Source organism: Alexandromys fortis, unplaced genomic scaffold, assembly GCF_014885135.2.
Source record: "Alexandromys fortis isolate MF-2015 unplaced genomic scaffold, M_Fortis_MF-2015_v1.1 scaffold_103, whole genome shotgun sequence".
Classification (NCBI taxonomy): Eukaryota; Metazoa; Chordata; class Mammalia; order Rodentia; family Cricetidae; genus Alexandromys; species Alexandromys fortis.
The window spans coordinates 4,523,063-4,544,873 of NW_026067978.1; the positions used below are offsets into that span (position 1 = coordinate 4,523,063).

Genomic DNA, 21,811 nt, shown 5'->3' on the forward strand with positions numbered 1-21,811 from the left:
TCCTATCAAGTTGACAGTTAACAACAGGAGTCACAGATGCTTGAGGGAAGGACACAGCTAACGGTCTTGTCTGGTAACAAGTGTGCTCTACCTCTCTAGCATTCTCTCCATTTTCTCTTAGTCTCCCTTAGCAGATGGTAGAATATGTTCTTGTTTATTTTAAATCATCTTGTTATATTAGCTAACCGACACTCACAACACATTCTGCTGCTTCCTCTCCTACGGTGGCTGACATTAGCAATCAATCATAGAAATTGTTCTTGATCTTGGATGGAGCTTTGCAAGTCTCACTCCCTACACAGTGGTTCTGGTAGCCACCGCATGCAGCACTAATAGTAAAAAACCAGAAACAGATATTGGGGCTCAAGCTGAAGATCAGAAAAGCAAAGTAACCAAGCCATCTGAGAGATCTTACCTCTACCAAGGCTCAGACAAAGGGGTGACCCTGCAATGCTCCCCATTAACCTCAGACTCCATACTCCATTGAGTTTCTGTCCCTTTCCCTTTATATTTCTCTCTCCACCCAGCCATATTGCTCTTGTCTCCACCTCCCTAGTGCTGGGATTAAAGGTGTGTGACCCTAAATGCCGGGATCACCTTTGTGTGAGCTCTGTTTCTCTTTTAGACAGATTCAATCTTGTGTAGCCCAGGGTTGGCTTGAACTCACAGAGATCCATCTGCCTCTGTCTCCCAAATCCTGGGATTAAAGGTATGTGCCAGCACTGCGTAGCCTCTAGTGGCTTAGTTTTGCCCTCTGATCTTCAGGCAAGCTTTATTTATTAAAACATAAATGAAATATCACTAAAACAGCATGCGATGCATGATCTTGATTGTCAACTTGACTGTCTTTAGAATCACCACGGAGTCACACCACTGGGTGAACCCGAGAGTGTGTTTCCAGAAGATTTAGCTGAGGAGGAGAGACTCTCTCTGGATGTGGGGCAGCAGAGTTACACAAGCTGGGGTCCAGAGCTGAATACAAAGGAGAATGAAAGATGAAAAGCTCAGCCAGCACTCTTCTTTCTGACTGTGGACACACTGTGACCTGCTGCCTCCCACTTCTCTCTGGCTGTGGACACACTGTGACCTGCTGCCTCCCACTTCTCTCTGGCTGTGGACACACAGTGACCTGCTGCCTCCCACTCCCACTTCTCTCTGGCTGTGGACACCCTGTGACCTGCTGCCTCCCACTTCCACTGCCCTAACTTCCCAGCCAGGATGCATGATAACCTCAAACCGTGAAACAAAACAAACCCTTCCTTCGTGAAGTGTTTTTGGCTGGTATTTTGTCACAGCAATAGAAAAAAGTGTTTGAATTATAGTTTGAATCTCAAATGTCCCCTGAAAGTCTCTGTGATGAAAGCTGGCTTCCCAGGACATAAGTGTCGAGGAGGGGATCTTTAGAAGGGGTTGGATCACGATGCCTCTGACCTCACCGGTGAATTGGTTCCTTGGTATATGTTATTGAGCAGGGTTGGAACTTTAGGGTGTGAAACCTGGTGGGAAAAAGTTTGTCATTTGCGGCATAGCCTTGAAAGGTATGTTTAAACCTGATCCCTTCTCTGCTTCCTTTCTCTTTGCATTCCAGATGCCACAAGGCCAGCATCTTTTCTCTACTTCATGTTCCTCACCGTGGTGCCCTGTACTACTATTACAAGGCCCAAAGCAATGGAGCCAACTGACCAGAGGCTGGCTTTTCTGAAACTGTGAGTCCAAATAACTCCCTTAATTTGAGGGTTTCCTCCTCAGAATTTTTTTTGTCACAGGAACAGACAACTAACTAACATTCTGAGATGACACACACACACACACACACACACACACACACACACACACACACACAGTGTATGGATTAGTCAGTTTGCTCCTAGGCGAGGATGAGAGGCCTTGAAGGCAGGTGGTGATTTCTGGTACTTAAATCAATGAGAGCTGGAGACAAACAACAGATCTGATATATCAGATTTGACTGAAGGGAGCCTTGGAGAAATTTGTACACAGCAAAGAAACAGACAGGAAATTTCTTCCAAAGGAAGGCATGGATCCTGCCCTGCTTTTGGAAGTAGGTTTTGGCCAGTTGCTCTGCTCACCCTATTTCCTTTATGAAATTTCTCACCTTACCAAGGAGATGTGCTGGAGTAGACTGAAACAAGATTGTAACTTCTCTCCTCCAGTTTCAAATTTTAGGAAAAAAAATCATATTCGTTTTCTTCTATGAACATACTTTGGAAATCTTAGTGTAAGCAGTCAGTGCAGGAAGAACACTGTATTTAGGGAAGGCTACAGGCTTCATGATCCTTCTCTTTGTCCTTCCTTCTTGACTTCCAGAGTCTTTTGGAGGGAATGTCGTTGCCTAAGAAAGACAGAGGCATCCCATCCCCAGGGATTCCAGGACAAGCCAGGCTGAGAGTGTCTCCATTCCCTACCCCATAAACACAACAGAGTCAGACTTGGGAGCCACAAACAAGAGCAAATCCCAGCTCTGCTCCTCACTTAGGTGGCTATGGATAGCTCCAGCCTCTCAGGGACTTATTTCCGGTCCTGAAGAAGAGTCCAATAATATCTGCCCCTCAGTAATTCAAAACTAGACACAGTCTGACCTTAGGAAGACAAACCGCATAGACCAACCTGTTACCATGAGAGTCATGTGCTGTGTGTTAGTTGTTTTTCTTATTTGCCATGATCAAATATCGGACAAGAAGCAACCTAAGGGTAGAAGTGTCTATGCTGGACCATGGCTTAGGAATGGATACAGTCTGTTGTGTCAGGAAAGGCATGATGGCAGACACATGAGGCAGCTGGCCATGAAGCTTCTATAGCCAGAGAGCAGATAACTGTCTGGAAGCAGGGCAGGGTTTTCACATCTCAAGACATGCCTCCCAATGACTCACTTCTGCTACCAAAGCTCCACTTTTGAAAGATCCCACAACCTTCCAAACAGTACCACTAGCTAGGGACCACATGGTTAAAAGCACAGAAGCCAGTGAAGGTTCTTTCACATCCAGACCATACCATGCACAATGCTGTCGCAGGCTTCACAGGACCAGCCTGGAACTTTCTCCTTTCCCACTAGCTGGAATATGAAACCCTACAGGGGTCACACCTCCTGAGAGAAAAGTTTCGTTCCTTACCTGATTAGGCCATTGGGGGACACATCTAGTCTGCATCTGAGTAGCTACTGGAGTTCCTCTTAGTCCATGTGGCTTTGGTAGGTGTGGCATGCTGGTTGGTTTATGAATGCCAACCTTCCACAACCTAGAGTCACTGGAGAAGAAAGCTTCAGTTGAGGGATTGTCTAGATCAGGATGGCCTGTAGATATGTGTGGAAGGACATGAATGTTAATGGATGTGGGAAGACCTAGCCCACTGTAGGTGGCACCATTCCTTAGGCAGTCAGGGAGGGAACTTTGAACTATGTAAGAGTGGTGAAGTCGAGATTGGCCCAAGTAAACAAGCAAGGGAGCATACATACATTCATCTCTCTCTGAGGGTATGATATGGCCAGCTCTTTGAAGTTCCTGCTTTGACTTCCCCATAATGGTGGACTGTAACCTAGATCTATAAGCCAAACAAACCCATTCCCCCAAAAGTTACTTTTCATTGGGGTATTTTTTATCAATGCAAAAAAAAAATGCAAGTAGAACAGGGCTGCCCCATGCCCCCAACTGACTTCCCATTGTTTAAATGACAGAACCCAATAGTGAGGAAGTCACACCACTGTATAGATAAAGAATCTTAGAGCTAGAAAGGTAAGTCCATTAGATACACAGCTAGCTGGTAGCAGAACTAGGCATGAAATCAGGGTGTTTGGAAGTCCAGACTTCATCCTGTATGCACCACCACCTCTGCCCTATAAAAGGAAAGTGCCTCTGACATGTTTTTGAAATCTGCACCAAGCAGCCTCTTTTTTGTGCATATATAAATAGGAGATAGAGACCCAAGCTTACAAATTTAATCATTCCTGTTCTCTCTTCCCTGAACCAACCTTTACCGAGTGCTTGGAAAGGGCCACTTAAATCTATAGCCTGAGAAAAATGTATCTTTGTGATTAATATGTGTTACAATGAGGAGTGACATGGCAATAAAATGGAAAGGTCCAGGGGCCTGTGGGGAAATCCACCTGGCTGCAGGCTGTGCTTCCATAATGAGGCTGCTGGTTCATGGTCATGGAGGTAATGTCTCCAGATGCAGCCAGAATGATTAACAAGGTAAGGATGTGTGCCCGGTGGGGAGGCAGGAGGACAGGAGCAAGAAATGGCTCAGAGTGGAATGCCCGGGCCTCTATTTTTTCCCTCACCTGAGCTAGAAGAATCTCAGTGTCTGAGTTTGGTGGCCAGGATGGCTTATTCTCTTTCCTCTGTCATGTGTACATGTATTTATATAACATGTGTTTTTGGCAAGGTGGGGTACAGTGGAGGGTGGTTACTACCCAAAGACAGAAGAAAAAAATTGTGTTGGATCAGTCTAGGGTGCTGAACATTGACCAAATGTTTATCAGTAGGGCTCTGTCTTAGTTAGGGTTTTACTGCTGTGATAAATACAACAACCAAAAGCAATCCGGGCATGAAAGGGCTTATTTCATCTTGCACTTCCAGGTAACAGTCTGTCACTGAGGGGAAACCAAGGGAGGGAAGTCAAGGCAGGAACCTGGAAGGAGGAATGAAGCAGAGACTGTGGGAGAATACTGCTTACTAGCATGTTTTCCATGGTTCACTCAGCTATCTTTAGTGTGCTACTCAGAGCTACCTACCTAGGAGTGGCACCAATCACAGTGGACTGCCCCCCCACCATCAAACATTAATTAAGAAAATGCCAGACAGACTTATATATAGGCCGATCTAATGGATGAGGTTCCTAAGTTGAGATTCCCTCTTCTCGGGTGGCTTTAATCAGGCTCATTTGCACGATAATTAAAATAATACTAGCCATAAGATCTGGGATGTGTGTGTGTGTGTGTGTGTGTGTGTGTGTGTGTGTATGAACATACTCAGACTGTAGCTCCATATAGTTGGAGGCCCCATGGTCACATAAAACTTGCTTTCCTTTAGTTAAACATAGTCCTTAGAGCTTCCTAGGAAAGATGCCTGTAAAAATAGCATTATGCTAGCTGTATTTCAGTTTTAAACTTCTATGGGGGGGGGGCATGAGTTGGGCAAGGTATCTATTTTCTCTTATTGAGACCAGGAACAGTCTCCTGGGAGAAGAGGAAGCCCAACTATCCTATCGTCCCTTCACGTTGAGGAGAGAGAGAGAGAGAGAGAGAGAGAGAGAGAGAGAGAGAGAGAGCGCAGAGTCAAGGAGACAACATATAGCTGTTGAAGGAGAAAGATGCTGGATCCCTACCAGTAGGCCATAGCCTCATGGCAATACAGAGATTAATAGAAATGGGTTAATTTAAGATGTAAGAAACTGAGCTATTGGCCAACTAGTGTTATAATTAGTATAGTTTCTATGTGATTATTTGGGTCTGGGCAGTGAGAAATTCAATCCTTGTCAATGGGTTATGAAACCTTTCAGGAGAATCATTTGGGAAGATAGTCTCAATGAGGAATTGTCTGGATCAGGTGGGCCTGTGGACATGCCTGTGAGGGATTTTCTTGACTGTGTTAATTAAGGTAGGAAGACCCAGCCTGTGGCAGAAGGTAACATTTTATGGCCTAGGCCCTGGACTGAAGAGAAAGAAGAGTGAGTGAAGCCCTCTACTCTAGACTCTGAGGTCCCTCAAACCCCTGCTGGTATGACCTCATCACCAACATGGAGGGACCTGGTGTTGTAATAAGAGTGGCGGGGCTGTGTCACCAGCACCCCAGCCGCCTGCTAGCTTATGCCCTGAAATAACAACATACAAACTGTATTCTTTTAAACACTGCTTGGCCCATTAGCTCTAGCCCTTACTAGCTAATTCTGATATCCCGATCAACCCATCTCTAATAATCTGTGTAGCATCAGTCTTACCAGGAAAGATTCAGCATGTCTGACCTGGAAGCTTGCTTCATGGCGTCTGCCCGGGAGAGGGGAGCATGGCCTCTGCTCCAGAGAGCAGAGCTGTAGAGTCTGAGCTCACTTCCTCTTCCTCCCAGCATTCTGTTCTGTTTACTCCTCCCACCTATGTTTTAACCTATGAGGCCAAGCAGTTTCTTTATTACTTAACCAATGACCTTCCTCCATCAACCTGGAATTGCATGCCAAATGAACCCATTATCTCTCAGGTTACATTTTTCTGGATATATTATCAAAGCAACAGGGAAGGAAATGGAGATAGACCTGTGCAGCACTGAAATGGGTTTCCACTGTGCCCAGCAAACTCATCTTACATTGGCCCTGCCCACATCCCGTTAAGTACCAGCAGGTCATCTTCCATTTGCCTGTGTTATCAGGCCACTTGGGAAGTCTAGCTGTTATTTGATATATTCACCATTTGGGATTTTGTTAATGCTGATTTTCCCTTTTTGGCAGTTCTGGGAGAGGGATTGGTAGAGTTGTTCTGCAGTTTAAAAACGTATCTTCTCAGTCTTCAAGAGGGAACGCACCTTTTCCTAATGAACTGGCCACTTTGATTCAGCTTTGATCATCTGGAGGTTTAAGGGGCGTGTGTCTTTCTCCTTTCAGGTAATCGGTCCTATTTATTCATCGGGCTTTTCCCTGTCTGGCTGAGACTGCTTTCATGAACATTCTTGCATCAGTGTCATGGCTTGACCTCTCCCTCGCCTTGCTACTCAAGAGCTTAGTTGATAAATACCGGCTTCTGCACTTAATCCAATTCATTTGTTTCCTTGTTCACAGTTAGGACTTTAACTGTCGCTGGAGAAATTTTTATCTTCACAGTGACATGGATAAACTCATAGATTGTTTTCTATGTGTTTTTTACCTTTAGGATTTTTTTATTTTTAGATTTTAAATCTATGAGGAAATGACTTTGTATGCATTTATTTGGTAAAAGTAAAGGGTGGCAAAAGTTTCTACATGCGACTATTCAGTTGATACCTTTTAAATTAAAAGCTTTTACGACCAAAACTGCTGTGTCACCATCGTTACCTCTCACTGTGCTGTTTTCTTGCCTAAGTGCTGTGTATGGTAATCACTGTCAGTATTAAAAGTCTGTCAATTGAAGAGCCTCAAATCCTTAGCCTTCTGAGCAGAGCAAAGTACATATTTGAAATCTCTGGACTAGGGAGGCCTAGGCATAAGACAGTGATTCTCAACCTGTGGGTCATGACCCCTTTGGGGTTGAATAACCTTTTCATAATGGTCCCATATAAGATCTCCTGCATAACAGATATTTACATTACAATTTATAATAGTAGCAAAATTACAGTTGTTAGGGAGCAATAAAAATAATGTTATGGTTGGGGGTCACTACTACTACATGAGGAACTGTATTAAGGGTCACAGGATTAGGAAGGTTGAGAGATACATTGCAATAAGTTCACCTGAATTCAAGAATTTGCATCTGAACAACATAGTGAGACCCCCATCTCAGTATCACACATAAAACCAAACAAGTCTACCACACCTTTATAAATGAGCATAATAAAGAGAATTGGCTACACAGAACTATAAAATATCATTGACAAAAGACAAGATAGTCTATTGCATAAAATATATACTATTTATAGTACATTATAATATGTGTGTGTATCATTTGCTGTAGCATTATAATAGATTGCTTTTGGTTTTGCTTTGAAGCTGGGTCTCATGTAGTCAGGCTAGTTTCAAACTCATTATATATATAGCTGAAGATGATTTTAAACTCCTCATCCTCCTGCCTCCACCTTCCAAGTGCCAGGATTACAGGCCTGAGCCACCACGTCCGGTTAATAGATCTTGAACTGTGGAGGGTGCCTATATTCTTTATGATTGACCCAGCTATTCTTGTAGCCCATCTCCCCATATATTTTTTTCAATTTTTAAAAATTTTTATTATCAGTTATTAAAAGATAATGGATGTTGTTATGACATTTAATAAATGCATTTAATGTGTTTGATCACCTTTAATCCTGCTCTCCCTCCTCCTGTCCCCCTTCCTCTAATTTTAATCCTTCCTTCTGATTTTATGTATTATCTCTATTATTTGTTTATTTTTAAATTAATATTATTACATGTGGCTGTACATTTAAGTGAAACTTGCTGGGTCTGTTTAGTGATGTTTTAGGTCTGGCCACCTGGATAGCCCATTAGGGGACTCATCCCTAAGAAAGACTGGTTCTCTCCCTCTCAACAGCCATTAACTGCCTGTGACTTTTCATCTATGGGTGGGCCTTGTGAGATTTCTCTCATCCATGATGGCATGTCAGTTGGTGTTGTCCTTCTTCAGGTCTTGTTTAGGTGACCATAATGTTGACGTTTAATGGGTGCAACTTCCTTGTTGTATACAGAAGACGGTGTCACTCGGCCTGTTGCCTGGCTATTTTGCTCTTATAACCTTTTCTCTCCTCTTCCACAATGTTCCCTGAGCCTTCGGGAAGGAGTTTTGTTGTTGGCATCTACTGGGGCTGGGCACCTCATGGTCTGTGTTGTTCTACGCATTTTGACCACCTGTAAATTGCTGTAATGGACTCAACCTGATACATAAAGAAACTTATTAATGAGGGGTTAGAACAACACTTTTGAGGGTGTAAGGTTAAATATTTAGATGATTTTAGGAATTATACTAGTTCAGGGAATTAGCAGTAGTGGGTACTCCTCTAGGATCCAGGACCTTAGCAGCCAAGGGTAGTTCACTAGATTTTCAGTGCTAGGCATGCTTTCCCTCCTTTTAAGTGGGCCTTAAGTCCAGTTAGATAGTTGTTGGTAGCCCCAGGATATAAGTGCCACTATTGCTAGGCTGTCCAGTCTAGTCTGGAACCCGGGGGCTAAATGATCTTCAGTAGATGGCAGTCTTGCCTTTCTAAGATCCTAGATACATTTTAGGTTAAATTTTCATTTTGCATAAAAATCATACAATGGAATTTCTAGTGAATTACATGGACTTTGTATATTAGTCTGGGATGAAGTTTTTAATTATGATATATTAATATGTCTAATCTATGGATACATACTTTTTTATTTGGATAATTTCTGCTTCATAAATCAGATCTTACAGTTTCAGTATAGAAGTTTATTGATATTTTATATTTTAACATTTGTTCCTGGGAGCTGAGTAGATTTTTAGATTATTTTCAAGTACTAGACTCTTTAAATGTACAATTTTCACTTCTCATGTTATCTGTACATGGAAACATAACCAAACTCTGAGTTAGAATTCTTCAACTCTTTATTGAGGATCTCATGAGTTTGGTTCTCCTTGGGTGCATAAGACCTAACCGTATAAGTCATGATTGTCTTATCTATTCATTACCTGTTGAGAATTCATTGACTTTTTATCAGTTTATTTGACAGTACTGACAATCCTGTATGGTAACCATCATAGCTCCTTTTGTTATAGATGAGGAATCTGGGAATTAAAAATCATAACCCTGGCCCATGTCCGGCAGTTAGAAATAACAAGGCTATGATTTGAGTGTGGGCGGTATGAATGATTTCAGGGCTCTCAATTATGCATACTGACTCATCTCTACTGACCTGAAGTGTGCCTCATTGTAGCAGTTACCACGTCCTGAGAAAAAGCAACTTGAGAAATGATTTATCCTGGCTTTGGTTTATGAGGGTGCAAGCCAGTGTGCAAGGGAATGCATGGCAGAATTCATGGCACTAGGACCATGTGGTTGGGATGCTTGACATCTTGATAGATAGCAAACAGAAAACAGGAATTGGAAATGGGGCTGGGCTGTAGATTCTCATGTTTGCCCTCCACTGCTGCCTCAGTAACCCACTTGCTCCAGTGGGATTCCACCGTCTAAAGAGTGCTGAGCCATTCCTAACAGCGCCATCAGCTGGGCATTGAGTGTTTCAACACTCAAGCCTGTAGAGGACATTTTACATCCAAATCATAGCACCCTGTAAATCTTCAGCAATTAAACTGAAAAAAAAAATCTCCTTTCCTGATGGTCTCTTGGGTTGAGTCTTGTTTGTCATGTTTTCTTTACTGAGTGCCCCTCCCCTTTAGGCAAGAGACTTGGAAGAGAATGGTGTTTCCCACAGTTTACCCTGAATGATTCCAGCTATGCTGTGAAAAACCCCATTCCTCTACAGCATACCCTGCCATGGCAACAACTGGGCAGATATTATGGAGTTGAGACATCCATTCCAATCCTAGCACGGCCATTTGCTAGTCGTGTGACCTTGGGCCAGTCCTGAAGTCTCCTCCAGCCTCAGTTTCCTCATCTCTAAGATACAGAGCCATCTGTCTTACCCCGGTTCCTCCTCCAAGACTGGTAGGGACTCACTTGCGACAATAGACAGGAGTGTGTTAGCAGATGGGCGAGAGCTCTATCAATGTCAGTTATTTTTAGCAAACACATCCTAATGTTGACACATCCTGGGTGACTATTTGTGCAGAGCAGAGCTGAACTCAGTCCTAAGGAAAGCAAAAAAAGGGACTGGGGAGGCATCCAGCCAACACGAGGAGATGCTGGAAGTACTGTGCTGGCTGGCATACAGGGAGAGGATGGCCCTGCATGGTCGACCAAGGTTTGGGGAAGATTGCCCTGGTCCACGACGTCAGTGCGGACCAGGAACTTGGGGTCAGATCTAGTGACCCAAGATTCTGGAGTCTCATTTTGCTTCCAACGAGATGGCAGGGCAGCCATTTCCCACCTCTCCTCCTCCTATCCCACAAGGCTAATTATTATAAAATTTCTCTGTCATTGTTTTGCAACGGTCCACAGCCTAACTAATTTAAAAATGCAAATGAATGCTAAATTACAGTTAGATTTGGAGTTGGTTTCCTGCCCACGTACCTAGAGATGGTGGGCGTTTTGTCTGTGGTTGGAAATCAATCTTCGGCGCTCCAGGGGGACTTGATAACAGCCAGTAGCATCACTGTTGATGTCATGAGCTGCTGGACTGATGGAGTTCTGCAGCATGGGGGACCATCAGTCTTTGCCCATCTCTGCCTCTGCAGTGGCATACTGCAGCAGTGCTGGGATTTTTCCGGAAGGGGCCCTCCCTCTGCCATCTGTCAGGCCAGGGATGAATCTGGTTCTAGTGGCTGGGCAGCGAGCTCTGCCTTCAGAACACCCCTCCTTGTTGTGAGCTCTGAAGCTGAATACTATTTGGTGATTCCACTGAGGATGAGGAACAGGCCCTGCTGTCAGTAAATGCAGTGATTAGCATGGTCCCCAAGGCACTGTGACAGTTCAGAGGGGCTTGAGATGCAGAGTCTCCGGCCCCAACTGCAAAATGCTGATTGGGGCTCTAGAGATGCAATCCATAAATATATTAAAACAAAACAAAATAAAACAAACAGCAACAATAACAACAACAATAACAAAACTAAGCAAATCCAAGTCTCTTGGAAGTTTTATCTTCATTCTGAGGTTTGAAAAAAGCTGCAACCTGGGGTAAAACAGTGGGCTATTGGGGCAAAAAGAAATCAAAGGAAGTTTCTGGACTTGTAGTGACTTGAACTTTTGCGGTGCAACAGAGATACTGGGAAGTTTTGGATTCTTACAGGGCAGAGAGTCATGCTGTTCTCTGACTCTAGACAGTAAACCCAAATTTGAGTTCCTGTTCCTGATTCACCTACCCCATGTTCCTGAGGCTGACCTCGGCCACCTAGAGAAGAATGGCAGAGAAGTCAACTTCTCTCTCTAGCACTAGTCCTACAGAGAGACCACGAACAAGAAACTAAACCTCTTAGTCTTTTGTTCCTTCCTCAAGATCCAATGTGTGTAGCCAAATCAAAGTGCCTGGCTGAGAATGGAATTGGCTTTCAAACCGTAGTCTAATGCTGGGCAGGAGGACATTGGCAAACATGCAATGGATTGACTAGCTAATTTAACAATGCAAACATAAACACTCTATGGCCCTTTCCCCTGGCTCATCTAGCCCCAACATGATTTACTCAGTAGGTCTTAATTTAAAAGATTTGTTTGGGCCAAGAATTTCCACATTATACCTATTTCTAACCATAGCCAGTGGGGCAGTAACAGTTACTTTCCAGAATACAATTCTGATGAACAAAATATCTTGCTCTGATCCTACTAATTTTAGAATTTGGAAAGATAGAACTTCTTTAAAAAATAAAACATAAATGTGTGTGTTTATGCATGCACACACATGCCACACCACAGTGAACCTGGGTAAATCAGAAGACAACTTGTAGGAGTCCATTCTCAGCTTATATCTTGTGGGTTCTGGGTATCAAAGTCAGGTTGTCAAGCTTGGTGGCAGACACTTCTACCTTCTAGTCTGTCTTGCTGGCCAAGAGCTTCATTTACTAAGTATCATTTACATAGGTATGATCTGTGTCACACACATATCAGTTGTATACATGAAGTGTTGGATATTGAACACAGGTCTGTAGTAGAAGGCCACTTGTTTGTTCCCAGCTGCTCAGCCCTGAAATAACCACACAGAAACTATATTATTTGCAACACTGTTTTGCCAATAGCTTAAGTGTATTTCTGGCTAGCTCTTATATTTTAAACTAACCCATCTACGTTAATCTGTGTATCACCTCATGGCTGTGGCTTACCAGCAAAGTTTCCGCATATCTGTCTCTGGTGATGGTTCCTTGGCTTCTCTTTACTTCATCTTCTTTCTCCCAGCATTCAGTTTAGTTTTCCCCACCTACCTCTGTTCTGCCCTGTTATAGGTCCAAGGCAGCAGGGTTTTTTTTTATTAATCATTGGTATTCACAGCATACAGAGGGGAATCCCACATCACAAGTCTTGTGCATACCAAGAAATCACCATACCACTGAGCTGATTAGCCTCATTATCTATCTATCTATCTATCTATCTATCTATCTATCTATCTATCTATCCTTTATCTATTTGTGTGTGGTATAAGAAGAATGTAAAGGTTAGATCAACACCAACCAGTGATCATGTTATTCTTGATTTTTGTCTACATGTGAGCTGCATCCTAAACATTTTTTTAAAAACTTAATATTTTCCATTTGAAAGATCTTTCAATATCAGTCAACCCCATACCTTGAGTGAGGCTGCTGTCTGTATTTTTTTACCCATGACTCAGCACCAAAGTGCTTATTTAGTAGTATTTGAACAACATGAACTTCTCATTCCTGGCTTTGGTGAAGGGCAGTGGCCATGATGAAGGCACAATTCAGACAGCCATTGACAGGAGTTTATGAACTTTATCTAGGTGCTGCCCTGGATTCTGGGGTTTAAACTTTTCTGAAAATAACAATAATAATAATCTTTCTGTGTATTATATGAGTAGATGTCACTTGGGTTAATATATGATTGGGTTAATAAGCAAACTTACTGTCCAATAGCCAAACAGGATAAAGTTAGACAGAAAAGTCAACCTGAGAATGATGAGATGAGGAAGGGCAGAGTCAGAGGAGTCAAGGGTCAGATGGCGAGCTAGCTGGACACACAAAATGGGATAGAGGTAAAAGCCGCAAGCCTCAGGGTAACACATAGATTCAGAGAAATGGGTTAAGTTGTAAGAGCTAGTTAGTAATGAGCCTAAGCTATTGGCTGAGCATTTATAATTTACATTAAATCTCCTAGTCACTTATTTAGGAAGCAGCTGCTGGTTATTTGGGAGCAGCCAGTAGGGACAGGAAAACTGCCTACAATCCTTTGCTGGAAATATATACATTCCTGTTGCTTTAGTATATATCATGCAGAGGAGACAGGTGGTACTTAGATCAGCAGCAAGCAGCTAAACGATCATAGATGGAGAAGGAGGCTGGGTAGAGTGTTGAGTAGAGGAACTGACTCAGAGGAGAGATACATCATTCATAAGGTCATGACAGTGTATACATGGGTGTAGGGGCAAGAGCCGCTGTATAAGGAGGAACAGGATGGGGCTCCTGCAGGAGGAGGCAGGACAGGGTTCTGCAGAGCAGTGATGGAGTTTCTGCAGCAGTAGATGCATAGATCCTGTGGAAGGTCAGCCTGGCGAGTTAGAAGAGTTGAAACAGAGTCTTCAACTCTCCAGGCTCACTGGACCAGCTGTGTATGATGGTAGAGTAGAGCTGCATTCTGACCAGAGTCAAAGGAGGTAGTTTATCACATGCTGGGTTTGGATTCACTATATGATCTGGATCATGCTTACTCAGTGAAACTTTGGACACAGAGCAAATGTGAGCCCATTAAATCATTAATTAAAAAAATAATATTCATTCCTTGGAAATTCCACACATGTATACAGTGTATCTTGGTCATATTCAACCCCCTCCCCTGATTCCCTCTAGATGCTCCCTTCTCTATCCCCCTCCCAACTTCAGGTTCTTTTTTCCCCCATATAACCCACTGAGTCCAGTTAGTACTGCCCATATGCAAATGGCTGTAGAGCCATCCACTGGGATATGGACAACCTATCCCCAGCATCCACCAACAGCTTATAGCTTCACAGCTAGAGATGAGCTTTGGAATACCATCTGCTACCCATGCTGGGATTTTAAACTGGCTTGAGTTTGTGCAGGTGACCACAGCTGCTGTGAGCCCATGTGTGCGATGGCCATGTCACATCCAGAAGACATCATTCCACATCACCTGTCCCCATTCTTGGCACTTACATTCTTTCTGCCCCTCTTCTGTGATGGTCCTTCAGTCTTGGAGGCGAGGTGGGACTCTAGGGGTGGATTCCATAATTTCTTTAACACACATTTACCGAGTTTCTCCGTTGCAGCCATGTAGGTGAGCAAGGACCAAGAAAACAAAGTCAGTTTTCAGTACAGTTAGATTTGTCAAGTGTTTGGGGAGAAAAAACCTGTAGGACTGTATCTGGGCTACCAAATGTGAATTTGCTCAGGTTGCTAGCTTCCCTCCAATTTCAGTTTCTCAACCATCAAATGGGGGGTGGGTAGGGGTGGGGAGGGTGGTAACAGAAACTCCTCAGAGGGTGCTTAGGAGGGCCACGTGAGTTAGAGGTTGGAAAACAGCATCCTACGCATCAGGTATATCTAATGTCAGTTGTATGCAAACCAGCTGGGGTAAAATAAGATAAAAATCAATCTTCGTTTCTAATTCTGAAAACTCGGAAGCCTCCCAGGAGACAGTTGAGGAGAGGTAGTGAGGATTCCTGCCAGCTCCATTACTCTCCCAAGAGGCCTGGCTGGCATCTCCTTGTCCCTTTAGACAGCAGCTTGCCACTGGCTGGGCCGGTGGCAGTGGGCCAGTCACTGAGTTTAAATAGAATTTTCTTTGTAAATTGACACAGGAATGAAATTACCAAACTGCTGTGTTTATCTTTCTAAATAAAAGGCAGATTTTAAGTACATTATATCAGATTAATTGAAAATCAGAAGCAAATGAGGTGGTGGTGGTGGTGGCATTTTTACTGGGATTCCTACACTAATGTTTCCTTCCACTCTCTGACCTTGCATTAGGTTCAGGAGGAGGATCGGGTGGGAAAGAAGACACTCTGTGGTGTCCCTATACTCGGAGATGGTATGATGAGGGCAGTTCTCAGAATGACATTAGCTTACCACTTGCGAAAACCAAACTCAGAATTTTTTCCAAGGGCTGTGAATGTCACAATAGGGATTTCAATTAAGGTTTTGCTGTTCCCAGGAGAAACATGGTTGCTGCCTGGGGAAGCAAGCCCTTATTCCTCCGGGTTTAGGCTATAGGCTGCAGGTTGCAAGTGGATTTCTTTAACCCAAGCTTAACTTCCAAGACCCCCTGGGATAAGCTCACCATTCCAGAATCTGTGCATTACCTCCTGTGACCGCCTGAGGTGAGCTAGAATACTGCCATTTGCTGCAGGAGGCTGGCCTACCCGGGAACTGTCTCGAGCACCCCAGGACTGGTTGACAGGTTTTGAGCCTTTGCTTTCGAGGTTTTTCCTGCCAATTGTTGGGGACTGTGGACCCCCAGACCCTGAGTTTCCTGTGACCCCTTGTCTGCCTGAGTAAACATGCTTGCAGCTGCTCTGAGCACGAAAACCTCAGGAGTTCCTCATGGCAGGGGAGTGGTTTCTGGTGGGCTTGCAGCTGAGAGTTGGGGCATGGCCACTGGTCAAAGAGACCCTATATAACCTGCCCTGGAACATAATAAAGTTGGCGTTCTTGATTCAAAGGGGCATTGTTGGCATTCTTGTTTCAAGGATGACCCATGTCTCTGTCTGTGTGCATATGTGTGTTTGTGTGTGTGTGTGTTTTGTGTGTATGTGTCAATCTCTAGGCCCTTGCCTGACTCATGAACCATGCCATAGTATGAAGAGCAGGTGTTGCGCTGCAAGCGTAGTCCCTTAGTACATGTAGTACACTGTGTTACAGCCAATAAGAGTAAAGGAAGTTGCATGCGCTCCTGTTTTTTCAAACTCCATCACCTCTAGGCAGCTAATGACCAAATATTAGAACAATTTTTAATGTGAATAAGTAAAGATATTTTCCCAGCCTTGAAAGTGGGAAGGAGTACATCTTGCAAAGTTACAAAGACTGGTGTAGATGGAAGTTTCTATTCCACCCAAATCCTGCAGCTATTCAGTCCTAAAGAAACATTATATTATATTATTTATAACAATTAAAAACTATTTGGCCTATTAGCTCAGGCTTATTATTAACTAGTTCTTACAACTTAAATTAGCCTGTAATTCTTGTCTATGTTTAGCCATATGGCTTGGTGCCTTTTATCAGTGAGGCATTCTCATCTTGCTTTCTCTGCATCTGACTGGTGACTGACTCTCTGCCTTTTCTCTTCCCAGAATTCTCTTTGGTTGCCCCTGCCTGGCTACCAGCCAATCACTGTTTTACTAAACCAATACAAGTTACAAATCCTAACAGTGTACAAGAGCATTATCCCACAGCAGACTGGGGAGACAGCTTGGTCTTTAAAATACTTACCACACACGTGTGAAGACCAGAGTTCAATTGCTGGCACCCACATAAAAAGCCAGGCATTGGGCTATACACATATAAACTCATGCCTGGTTGGGTAGAAACAGGAAACAATATCGATAAAGCCCAAGGAACAATAGTCAGGGTTATCCTCTGCACTCTACACATATGTGCGTGCACATACAAATGCACCCATACACATGAAAACCTTATAAAGTATTGGTCACACATAATCTGGATTTAAAAAAAATCCTTTGAGGCAAGCGGAGAACTGATTAACTCAAGCCTGTGATACCATCTTTCCCTGGAACCTGTCCATTCTTCTTGCTTATTGAACAACAGTCTATGCAGTCCCTGAGCACAAGGTACAAGGCTGCCCAGATCTAAGGATTACCCATCTGCATATCTAAGCACACTGCAGTTAAATGAATGTCCATGACAAAAGGTTGGTAACTATGCTGTCTTCAGACAAGTGATAATTTTGCTGGAAGAATATTGGCAAATGAATGCTCTGTGCAGGGTATTGGAAGCCACGTGATGATGTACCTATTTAGAAACACCCCATCAGTGTGCCTTCATTGTGGAGCTCATATAGCCCAGGATGGCTTAGATTTCACAATGTAACCAAGGATGGGCTTGAATGACAGATGCTCCTGTCTCCAACCCCTGAACCCTCCGAGTGTTAGAATTACAGGCATGTGCCATCATGCCTGGGTCACTAGAGGGAATTCTTAGGTCAAGGTCATTGATGGGTGTTGTGAGGGCATGTTTAGATTCCCTTTGTTTCTTTCTTGAGTTGAAAATTTGTTTCTTGGTGTCCTTGAATATGGAGACATAGGTGATGTAGAGAAGTGTTTCTGGAGAAACATGACAGTGATGGAATGGCAAAAAAAAAAAAAAAGATGCAGGGTCCGCGGCTCAGAGCCTGCTGTACAGGAAGAGGTGGTCATAAAATGTGGGTCTCATTGCTGAGGTATCACCTCCCCCTGCACAGATACACAGAACTGTGATCGCCTATGTTCCTTTACTTAAAGCACTGACTATACAACCCAGGTTCATCCTTGTTTTGAGTAACTGAGATTGGTGACTCTATGCTGATCTCTTATAAACAAGGTTGTGATGCCTTCTGAGACTCCAAGGTGGCAACAAAGCTTTTGTGGTCCTGGGCTGGGCTTAAGTCTGCCTTTAGTACAGATTGGGTCCTCTCCGAGGAGGTGGTTTGGATTCAGTGTCTCTCCAGTCTCTCCCAGATCAAAAGAATAGAGCTTCCATCACTCTAGTATAATGGTTCTCAACCTTCCTAATGCTGTGATCCTATAATACAGTTCCTCATGTTGTAGGGACCCCCAACGGTAACATAATTTTTATTGCAACATCATAATTTTGCTGTAATGTAAAAATCTGATAATGTAAAGATCTGATATGAGGATAGTCTTAGGCCCCGTGAGAGGGATATTTGACCCCCAGAGGGGTCGAGACCCAAAGGTTGAGAACCACTGCTCTAACAGGAAGGCAACTGTTATGCTGGCCTCTGTAACCCATAGAAAATCTGATGGAACCAAGTCAACTTTGGACAGAGAACAACTCATCCTGCTTCTGGTGGGCATGCCCTTCCATTTTCTTGGACCACACTGAGAATCCTTGGAGATCCAGACTATACTGCTGCTCAGCCTTGAGGGACAAATACAGACGGATGAGCTGGCATTAAGAACGTGGATTTTGCATAATCTGAAGTCACCATGTGGTGTGGGATAGAGTATGCAGAGAAGAGAGGAGCCAGAAGAAGCTCTGGAATGGAGTAGCATGGTGCTGGACAACAGTTAAGGGGTTGGTTTTCATCCAGATTTACCTTTGGGTCTATGTGTTTGGGTGTATGTATATGTACTTGTGTTTGCATGTATGTGGGTGCACACAAGTGTACAGGTGAGCATGCATGCTCATGTGTCAGAGTGTGGAAGCTCTAAGTTGACATTGGGTATCTGTCTCTATCATTATTTGTTGCGGCAGAATCTGGCTAAATCTGAAGTGTAGTGATATTTTGTTTGTGCTCTAACAAGCAAAGCTTGCCTGAAGATCAGAAGCCGTAGCTAGTCACCAAGTAACCATAAAGGTCAGGCAGTGGTGACACCTTAGATCTCAGCACTTGAGATCTCATGTCTTTGATCCCCAGCACTTGCGGTACACACACCTTTAATCCCGGAACTAGAGAGGTGCAGACAGGAAAAGATATGACTCTGTGGAGAGAGGAATATAAGGCAGGAGGAGACAGGAGTTCAACCCTATGGACTGAGGATTCAGTAGAGGTAAGAAGTCTCCCTAGTGGCTTGTTCTTTTGTTTCTCTTATCTTTCAGCATTTACTCTGATATCTGGTTCTGGGCTTTTATTCAGACCAATTAGAATTTATTCTACACTGAAGCTCTGATTCTAGCTAGTTTAGGTAGCCAGATTGTTTGAGGAAGATTTTGACTCTGCCATCCAAGTGCTGAGATCACTGGCAACTGTAATGACTGCCTGGGGTTTAGGGTTGGTTCTCAGGTTTGTGGACAAGTACTTCGTTTGCTGAGCCATCTCTCTCCCTAGCCCTTGTAAGGAAGGCAAAGGTGACTGACTGCAAAACCTTATGTGTAGTCTTCAATAATAGGGCCTTATCAGGTTTAGGGTAGATGGGATCCCGGTGCTAAGAGGGGGACATGGGTTTCCATCACTCACCCAGAAGCTATCTGCAACTGATACCCTCTTGCAAAGAAAAAGGTAGTTTTCTCCAGTGGGGTCTCACTGGGTATATATACACCACACTCAAGGGTAGGGCTCATGCCCAACACTAAACGACTAACACAAAACAGCCCCAGTGGTAATTTTGTAGACAAATTTTCTCCCTAATTGGTCTTTTGATTGTATATTATAGTTTCTGATTTAGTGTTTTGTGGGGATGTTTTTGTTTGTTTGATTGTTGCTTGTTTATGAGAGAGAGAGAGAGAGAGAGAGAGAGAGAGAGAGAGAGAGAGAGAGAATAAAAGCACAGATTTGAGAGGCTAGAGAGGTAGGGAGGATCTGGGAGTGGTTGGGGGTAGGAAAACATGATCAGAATATATTGTATGAAAATAAATTTTCTATGAAAATAGCTTTGTGTGTCTGTAGAGTTGGGTTCCATTTTGCTTGGGGGCAGGTAACAAAATGGGGGTACTTCCTGGAAGGTGACTAAGAAGAGTAAGAAGTTGAAAATGCATCTTGTACAAAGTAGGAAGTTTCTAGATCGAGGAGAGAGCCTATAATGAAGATGTGCCATGTGCTTGGGGCTCACAAAGATAATATTTTTGCCTTTCAGATAAAACAGTAAATAGCTAAGACCAACAATGACTTGGCATTGAAAAGCTTTCAGAATGTTAACATCTGTGGATGGAATTTTGCATTGAACTAGAACTTGCTTACTTCCCAAATTGTCCACGTTGGGGCTGTAGGTATGCCTTCAGAGATGCTATATTGGGTGGGAGAGCAAGGAAGCATCCTCCCAGTTTTGTTATGTTACAGTGGACCCATCATCTGCATCCCACTTTTCAAGTTCTAGTTGTAAAGCCTATACTAATTTGCTATGAGAACTTGCCTAGTTCATTGAACTTCTCTGGGCCTCAGTTTACTCATGAGACAGATAACACCTGTCTAATAGTACTCAACACCAAGACTGCAGAGGTCTGTGGGGTAGGATAATGCATGTGAAATGGCTGGCTTTATGGAACAAGCTAGAGGGCTGGAGCAACTACTCAATGGGGAGAAACATTTGCTGTGAAAGCATGAGGACCCAAGTTCAAATCCCTGAGCATCCACATAAAAAGCTGAACATGACTGCTTGGGCCTGCAACCTCAGTACTGGAGGGTTGAGACAAATGGATTCCTGGGAGCTTGCTGGCCAGCCAGCCTAGCTGAATCAGCAAGCTCCCGTTCTGTGAGCGACCCTGTGTGGTGGTTTGAGTGAGAATGGCCCACATAGGCCCATGTGTTTGAATGCTTGGCCGCCATTTGGAAAACTGCTTGGGAAGGATTAGGAAGTATGGTCTTGTTGAAGGGGATGTGCTACTGGGGGCAGGCTTTTCAACTTCAATGTGCTCTCTGACTTCTGCCTGCCCCTCAAAATGTGGAAATGCGAGCTCTCAGCTGTGCCTGCTGTCATGCCTTCCTTCTGCCATCATGGATTCTCATCCTCTGGAACAATAATTATATAATTTATATGTAAATATATAAATAATATATTACATAATTTGTAAAAGCTTCCTTTTATAAATTGCTTTGGTCATGGTGTTTTATCACAGCAATAGAAAAGTACCTAAGACATCCTTTCCCAATACAATAAGATGGAGAGGAATGGGGAAATACCCAGCATCCTCCTTTAGCTCTGGCCTCTATGCACGCACATGTACACGTGCACACACATACACACACACACCCTGATACCACAATTACACACATTCATGCACAGATACACTATCACCATCATGCACATACCACCATCATCTCTCTCTCTCTCTCTCTCTCTCTCTCTCTCTCTCTCTCTCTCTCTCTTTCTCACACACACACACACACACTACAACCACCACATACATACCACCACCATCTCTCTCACACACACACTACCATCATCACACACAAGCCACAACTACCACCATTATCACACACCCATACATACACACACTACAACCATCACACACAATCCACAACTACCACCATCATCACACACCCACACACATGTACACACACACTACCACCATCACACACATACTGCCACCACCACCATCACACACCCACACACATGTACACACACACTATCACCATCACACATATACCGCCACCACCACCATCATCACACACCCATACACACACACATGAACACACACACTACCACCATCACACAAAAACCACCACCACCACCATCATCACACACCCATACACACACATGTACA

General features: G+C 43.6%; 1 long non-coding RNA gene across 1 annotated transcript in view; it reads left to right on the plus strand.

The window, feature by feature from the left end:
- The first annotated feature begins 1,624 nt into the window (after positions 1–1,624).
- LOC126510890 (uncharacterized) overlaps positions 1,625–21,811 on the plus strand; it is an 82,680-nt gene continuing 62,493 nt past the window's right edge. The window contains exon 1 of the long non-coding RNA XR_007594547.1: positions 1,625–1,706. This is a non-coding gene — a long non-coding RNA (uncharacterized lncRNA). The remainder of the gene's footprint in view (positions 1,707–21,811) is intronic.